The 7,866-nt window shown below is 41.5% G+C and overlaps 1 long non-coding RNA gene across 2 annotated transcripts; it reads right to left on the bottom strand.

Moving 5' to 3' along the window:
• Nucleotides 1-5,510: 5,510 nt before the first annotated feature.
• On the bottom strand, nt 5,511-7,600 carry LOC124856024. Of its 2 annotated transcripts, none has more exons than XR_007035219.1 (3): nt 7,451-7,600; nt 5,656-6,001; nt 5,511-5,578 (listed from the first exon to the last, which is right to left on the bottom strand). It is a non-coding gene; the product is annotated as an uncharacterized LOC124856024 (long non-coding RNA). The 2 variants fall into 2 exon arrangements; XR_007035218.1 differs by lacking the exon at nt 7,451-7,600 and adding an exon at nt 6,089-6,228.
• Nucleotides 7,601-7,866: the final 266 nt, after the last annotated feature.

The following is a 7,866-nucleotide window of genomic DNA, read 5'->3' as shown; positions in this document are numbered from 1 at the left end:
CACACTACCATCTCTAGGGTTTACAGAGAATGGTCCGAAAAAGAGAAAATATCCAGTGAGCGGCAGTTCTGTGGCGCAAATGCCTTGTTGATGCCAGAGGTCAGAGGAGAATGGCCAGACTGGTTCGAGCTGATAGAAAAGCAACAGTAACTCAAATAACCACTCGTTACAACCAAAGCATGCAGAAAAGCATCTCTGAACGCACAACACGTCGAACCTTGAGGAGGATGGGCTACAGCAGCAGAAGTCCACACCGGTTTTTACGCCTGTCAGCTAAGAACAGGAAACTGAGGCTATAATTCACACAGGCTCACCAAAACTGGACAATAGAAGATTGGAAAAACGTTGCCTGGTCTGATGAGTCTCGATTTCTGCTGCAACATTCAGATGGTAGGGTCAGAATTTGGCGTCAACAACATGAAAGCATGGATCCATCCTGCCTTGTATCGATGGTTCAGGCTGGTGGTGGTGGTGTAATGGTGTGGGGGATATTTTCTTGGCACACTTTGGGCCCCTTAGTACCAACTGAGCATCGTGTCAACACCACAGCCTACCTGAGTATTGTTGCTGACCATGTCCATCCCTTTATGACCACAGTGTACCCATCTTCTGATGGTTACGTCCAGCAGAATGACTCGCCATGTCATAAAGCCCAAATCTTCTCAGACTGGTTTCTTGAACATGACAATAAGTTCACTGGACTCAAATGGCCTCCACAGCCACCAGATCTCAATCTAATAGAGCACCTTTGGGATGTGGTGCAACGGGAGATTTGCATCATGGATGCAGCCGACAAATCTGCAGCATCTGTGTGATGCTATGATGTCAATATGGACCAAACTCTCTGAGGAATGTTTCCAGTACTTTGTTGAATCTATGCCACGAAGGATTAAGGCAGTTCTGAAGGCAAAAGGGGGTCCAACCTGGAACTAGCAAGGTGTACCTAATAAAGTGGCCGGTGAGTGTATGCATATATTGTTTTGAGTAGTTTAATTCATTTGCTACTTTTGATTTGATATTAAATTGGTGTCCAGATCAAAACTAGAATAACAAGAAATTCTGCTGTTTGTTATTACTATAAAACTTTTTCTGTATGATACTAAAGTTTTAAATAACCCCCATGCTTGCATGTTAAGTGTCTTTTCCTCTATGGATTACCATAAACATTTGAAAGTGAGAACAGAAAGAGAAACAAACAGGTTTTAGCCATTTGCCCCCTGGTGTCCTAACATATCACCATCAGATCTTTTTCATTTACAAGCTTTATTTGCAAAAAGTAGGTGCAATGTGGAGATTTTGTGAAGTGGTTTTAATGTGCTTAGATATATTTAACAGCAATAAAACAGCATATGTTAAACCATGTTTTTATTATCATCAACATGAAAACTGAGCTGTTAGCTGGCTGAGTTTTTCAGGGACTGTTTTCTATCCTCCCTTCTCGTAACGCTTACTGGTCACCAACTAGTGCTTCATTTTGTTTTGGGAGTTTTTACATTTTCCTGCATTGTTTTCCAAGCCATATTTGAAAGGCGTTTGGAAGATGGTTTAAGACCCAAAGCTGCTGCTTGCTTCTTTAATTTTACACAGCGGTGGAAATGAAGCTTGTGTTTGTTGATGGGAATTAAAATCTGAACTTTTACATTTAATCTCAGCTTCCCCTACAGCCCAAGCATGCTTGCACAGGTTTGCTCTTTACATGCACTCCTCTCATGCTTTTAAAGGAGCCACATAACCTGCTCTTGTTGACTGTTAAAGTCATTCATCAAGGATTTTAGGTTATCTGAACCAGTCAGACCCTTGGGTTGGGACTGGGTAACCATACTGGACATCTCCAGAAAGTCCACTCCGATTCAGGGACAATATGGAATCAAAATGTAGGTGTTCTTCTCCACTGTTGCTACATGCTTGCTCAGGACTAGGTATCAATATAGACAGTACTCCTGGATCAGTGCTTCTGTGTTTTTGTGTGTTTCTTGATGCAATCTGCTGGGTTTCCTTAGATAGAAAACCTTTAAACCAATTTAAATAATAAACAGAACTTGACTGAATTGGTTATAATGATTGGAGTGAACTTACTTTTTTTGTAATTGAAAATGGCGCAACATACAACTGAATCGAATAAGACTGGCCTTCTTAGAGAGAAAAGCTTTCACCAACTGGTACAAGAATGACCTGTTGGTGTTGTAACGTGCATTGAGAGGACATTTTTTGCCACTTGACTTTATATAAATAGACGAAACTGAGAAGTTAGAAAACGTTCCTAAGCACCCATTCACCCGTGCTGTATGTGCAAAAAGATCAGTGATAGAAAGAAGAAAAGAAAAGGACCAATCGATATTCAAGGTTCACAGATCAGCAGTTATTTCCCAGTTTGTCCCAAATGCCACAGTTAAATTATCTTCAGAGTGTCACTTTCAACAAAATTAATTCATCCTGGACAACTCTTGTCAACATGTGGTCATTAAAACAAAAGCAGCAGCTGAGATTTTATTTTCTGTGATGACTACATTCAGCTGGGGTCCCTGATGGGAAAACCTCTGGGAAACCTTGATCAGCCCGCTGTCCAACTTCAATGACTCAAAGGTCTGCAAGTAGAAACCTCCTGATCTGTTTGTCCTTATTTCTCCTTCAGAGGAGAGCATTCACCCTGACAGGCTGATGCAGTAAAGTCCACTTCTTTTTTTATCTATTATGGGAAGTTTGCCTTTATAAATATTATTTCAATGAGAATAATTGATCGAAACCATTTTTACAGAGCTATCAAACGGTAAACGTGAGATAACAACCTGGCGCCCTGAATGACGGGAAATTGGAATTTGACTGGCATACATTTTTTTTATTAAAGTCTAACATCCATACCTGTAAGGTCTTCATAAAGAAGTCCTTATGCATTCTTCATCATCCTATTTACTGCTTTCTTTCAACCATTGCTGCAGACGAGGCCCAGTCCATCTGGCCATCTCCTGCTCCATGGAACTATCATTACCGAGCAAAATGAAGTGAAGTTTGCTCACTTGCAATGAGACTTGAGTCAAGTTGCCTCCCTCCCACCACACTTTTGTGTGTTGATTGTTGATGAATCCTTCTTTCTTGTTCCAGGGTAAGATGGAGACGACAGTGGAGCAGTGGAGGGTAGCCAGACAGGTGAGTAATGATGTCGGTGTGTGGAGAGGTCCAGGCAGCGGATCCAGGGAGGAGTGAACCACAGGAAGGAATTTGGGTGGGATCCAGAGGTGAGTGGGCCAGCGAACTCTGGGAAACGAGGACAGACTGTGGATTGAAATGCGGGTCTCTTCCTTGAAGGAGGACAAAAGCGGTAAACTTGGAACATCAATGAATAATACTGGCACACAGCCCTGTGGATATGACACTTAGACAATACAACTATACTCTCCATCTCCTGCGAGTTGACTAGCCTTTATATATTTACTAAACCCAAGTCTTCTGCCCAGGTCCGGATTACAGTTCTATCCCTGGGTGACTGCCTACTGCTGGGTATGCTTTTATTAATGAGCATTAACTGGTTAAAATCCCCCACCAGGATCATTTGACCGTCTTGTTTCTCCTTTTGACTTAAAAAAGTCTAGCTCCTGCCTATTAGATGTGCAGATGCCACAGTGGTTCCATTTAGCAAGGCTTGCATGCAACGAAGATGTTCTTTTCCATTATTATACCTGCAAACATGACAAAACTTATGTCCTTATTGACATGAAGCCTTCATTTGCTTGAAAAGCAGAAATTAGATACTTTTCACACAAAATCTCCTATAAACTGTATTGCTTCTTCATCCCTGGCTATTGCATCATAAATGCGGGATCTGTACTGGGTTTCAGATAAACATTTCTCCTTTCAATCAGATTCTCACATCCATTTCTGTTTCATGTTACCGTAGGTGCTACCGGCTACTTTACAAGATAGAAGTGCTCATAGTTCAACTCAGTCAGTCAGTCATTTTCTACCGCTTATTCCATAGTGGGTCGCGGGGGAGCTGGTGCCTATCTCCAGCAGTCTATGGGCGAGAGGCGGGATACACCCTGGACAGGTCCCCAGTCCATCACAGGGCAACACACAAACAACCATGCACACACTCATTCATACACCTAAGGGCAATTTAGAGAGACCAATTAACTTAACTGGCATGTCTTTGGACTGTGGGAGGAAGCCGGAGTACCCGGTGAGAACCCAAGCATGCACGGGGAGAACATGCAAACTCCATGCAGAAAGAACCCCGGCCGGGAATCAAACCCAGGACCTTCTTGCTGCAAGGCAACAGTGCTCGTAGTTCAACTCATTCAAGTTAATTCAAGTCAGTTTATTTATGCATCACCAGTTCACAACAACTCTCATCTCAGGACTGCATAACTGAAGTAGGATTGAGTTTAAGATCCAAAACTAGTGGCTGGACATTCCCCTTTGTCTCGCACATGTTTAGTGCAACTACAGTCTGCAAAGGTGGATTAGATGTTGTTGACTGAACTGGAGAACCTTTTTCTTTAATGGGCATAAACTTTCTTGCCAGTTCAGTCTCTAGAACTTGCAGTTCTGGTTGGACTAGGCAAAACAGGGCCAGTCAATCAATAAAAAGAGCACTCTCAGGTGTTTGGGCAGCATGAAAGTTGCCAATGAGTTAAAAGCGACTCTAAGAGCTAACCAGTTACTAAGAGTTTTTCTTCTCTCACACCCAGATTTTACCAAAAAAATGTCCTTAACTAAAACAAACTGTCTTATTAATGTTGTTTTGCACATTCAAGGTATTTTAAACATATAGATTATGAAATATTTGACCATATTATAACCTTAAAAGGAGTATTTTTTTAATCTTACACCGTATAAAAACGTTATTTACCTGACATGAGAGGTGAAACTGAAATACAAGTGTCAGTACTTCTGAAAACAGCTGACAGAGCATGTGACCAACTAAATTTCAATCTATCGTCTTAACAGGGCTTTCTGAAAAATTTCGAGTGCAAAGAGAATGGAGCAGAACCCTTCCAGAGAAAATAACCTCTTTTGTCACAAGCTAGGAGCGGCAGATTTGAAAATATTGTAGTCACCATGCTTAAAACTCTGCACCAAGCTTTGATGCAAGAAATCCAAACAAAAATAATTAAATGGTAATATCAGAGCTTCAAATGTAAAATAATGTGAGCTCACCGTCTCCAATCTTAGCGATAATTTATTTAGTATCAACTGTCACAAAGATTAAGTGGGTCAAGACCTGCACAGGGCTGCACTTAGAGCCAATATTTTCAACCTCATCCATAAATGCCATGTCTGATTCACTTAACCTCTGTTGGTCCTTTATCATAAGCAGGTGGTGTTAATAAATCCTGCTAAGAGCCATTTTCAAGCTCTGCTTGTGTCGATGAGATAACCGATTGGGATTTTGAGGAGTTCACACCCACTTGTTTAAAACTGTTAATAAAGTTGACAATAGAGCATCTGTTTCTGTCATTGTTTTTTGTTACAGCTCTGACCCACATGCAGAATAACACTCAGGAAATGGAGAGTAAGTTTTTAAAAGATTTATTTTCACGGGAGTAAAATGGGTTGAGATCCTGGACCGGTAAATCTCCAACTGCAAAGAAGATGGGGAGAGGGTAAGACCAGAGGAAATAAACTGTTATTGTAAAGTCAGTTTGTCTCTATGCTTACTGGGGGGGAGGAAGATGGACCCCCAGAGGGATGAGAGATGCGGGGTCTGAGAGCACAACGCAGGAGCAGTTCTGTGAAGGTAGATCCTTAGGAGCTCTGATCCAGGACTGTGATGGGAGTGGATTGATGTGGAGCACAGGTTGGCAATACTTGCGTGAGAGTTTGTTGGAGTGTGGACAGGGTTCGCTTATGATTTGATCCAGATTGTCGAAGAGCCAGGAAGCTGCCAGCTTGAACTTGATCCAGAGGAAATAACTGGAGACTTGAATCCTTATCCAGAAGTCAGGAAACACTCTTTAAGAAGAGTCTGGAAAACAGCTTGAACTCAACCAGGTCTGGAAACAATCTGAGGAGGAGGACACACTCAAATTACTCAGAGCTCAGGAAGAAACAAGAAAGCAAAACTAGAGCTAGAGTTTGGCGAGTCTGTTACCACTGGTGGCTAATACTCAGGCATCGAAGTGCTGGCAGCTTCCAGTCTAAACACACCTCCAGCTAATTAGTCAATGTGAAGAACCTGTCCCCCCTGCCTCCGTAAACTCCAACACCATCTAGTGACTAAGCAGAGTAAATAGCAGGCACACACAAACACACAGTAAACTCACAGACCCCGACAGTTTTAGTGTTACTGTAACCTATACCTAACAGTATATTCATAAAATATATAATATTATAAGGATTATGATTATTGATTGATTAATATTCATCAAGAATTATAATTTAAAATCATAATTTGGAAAATATTGATTTCTTAACCAAAAATCATTACTTACGAATAGAAATCAGAGATGTCCTCTGGTGTTGTGATTATGGGCTCAAAGCTCTTTAATAATTATTAATTATTAACCAAAACCACAAACTGTCACTGTTTATTCAACCGCTTCACCGAAGCTGAGGATCTTCGACCTTGTTTTGACAGATAAATCCCTCTTGCACGAAATAAACTCAAACGCTTCACTTAATTATATATTTGAAGATTTATTGAAGCCAAATAATCCTGATATACCATTATTCTGGTCCAAAACCTTCACCTAACTAACAAGAACTATTCTACACAAAGGGAATAAAAATGACTACCTAACAATAATAATAAAAGAAAAATATATATGCATTTAGTGTTTATGAAGATCAAACCAGCAGTTTTATGGACAAAATGTGTAATTTGGGTTAAATGGAAAGAAATCCTCCTGGTGTGTTGACGTCAAGCTTGCAGCGATCAGCTGATGAAACGGTGGGGCCACGCCCCTTTAGCTACAACCAGCTGATCGCCCCAAATATCAGAATCAGAAAAGCTTTATTGCCAAGTACGTTTTTGGACATACAAGGAATTTGTTTTGGCCTAGTCGGTGCAATACAATACAGATTAAACAGTATAAACATATCTACAATATAATATAAATATATGTGCACAGTTTTAAGTGAGTGAGAGTAAATGTAGAGCAGTATAAGATGCCAGAGCAATACAACAGTGCAGGTGATCAGTGTGCAAGTAAAGCAGGAGTCCAAGCTGAGCGTTAATGTAACGCATAGAGTTGCAGGCGGGAACTCAGTGGGAAAAACTCCAGCAATAAAACTGGAACAAGGAGGGGTCAGTCCAACTTCTAACTCCTGGCTGATTCGAGATCAGCCGGACACATCAAAACACAGCTCAGCATAAAACACTTCAATCAGTATTGGATGCAACACGTTGATACCTGAGATTAACTACAGGTGTTTCTAAATCACCTTAACTGCCTCATCCTGCCCAGACCTCTAAATGCACCTATCCGGTTTAATATGAAAATAACGAAATTACTTTGAGCTTGATTTCTGCTCTCCACTGGTTGAGGACCAGGTCTGAAGAATAATGAGGGGAGGCGGGGATCACGCCTCCCCTACGTAGGGTAACTTCTCATCCGTCCAGGAGGGGAAAAGATGACGAACCGTTTAGTCGACTGAATCAACAAGGAGGGTAACTCATCTCCTTGGACATAGAACCTCTGTGGGTTTCCACCTGCGCCGAGTGTGGGCGTGGTCCTTCGATCGGTAAATAAATCTCCTGATCTTCTCGTATCAGACAGATTTTCAGCTTTCAAGCTCTTCCAGGAATGGCCTTGTGGAGCAAAGGTTCGTCTGCGAGATTTTGTTTCTCCAGATATGCGCCTCCATTACGCTGTCCTGTTACCCGCACTTCCACCCTTGTGTCCCTGAATTGCGGGTTCCCGTTGATGG

Source organism: Girardinichthys multiradiatus, chromosome 19 (genome assembly GCF_021462225.1).
Source record: "Girardinichthys multiradiatus isolate DD_20200921_A chromosome 19, DD_fGirMul_XY1, whole genome shotgun sequence".
Classification (NCBI taxonomy): Eukaryota; Metazoa; Chordata; class Actinopteri; order Cyprinodontiformes; family Goodeidae; genus Girardinichthys; species Girardinichthys multiradiatus.
This window is presented reverse-complemented; position numbering and strand designations above follow the sequence as displayed.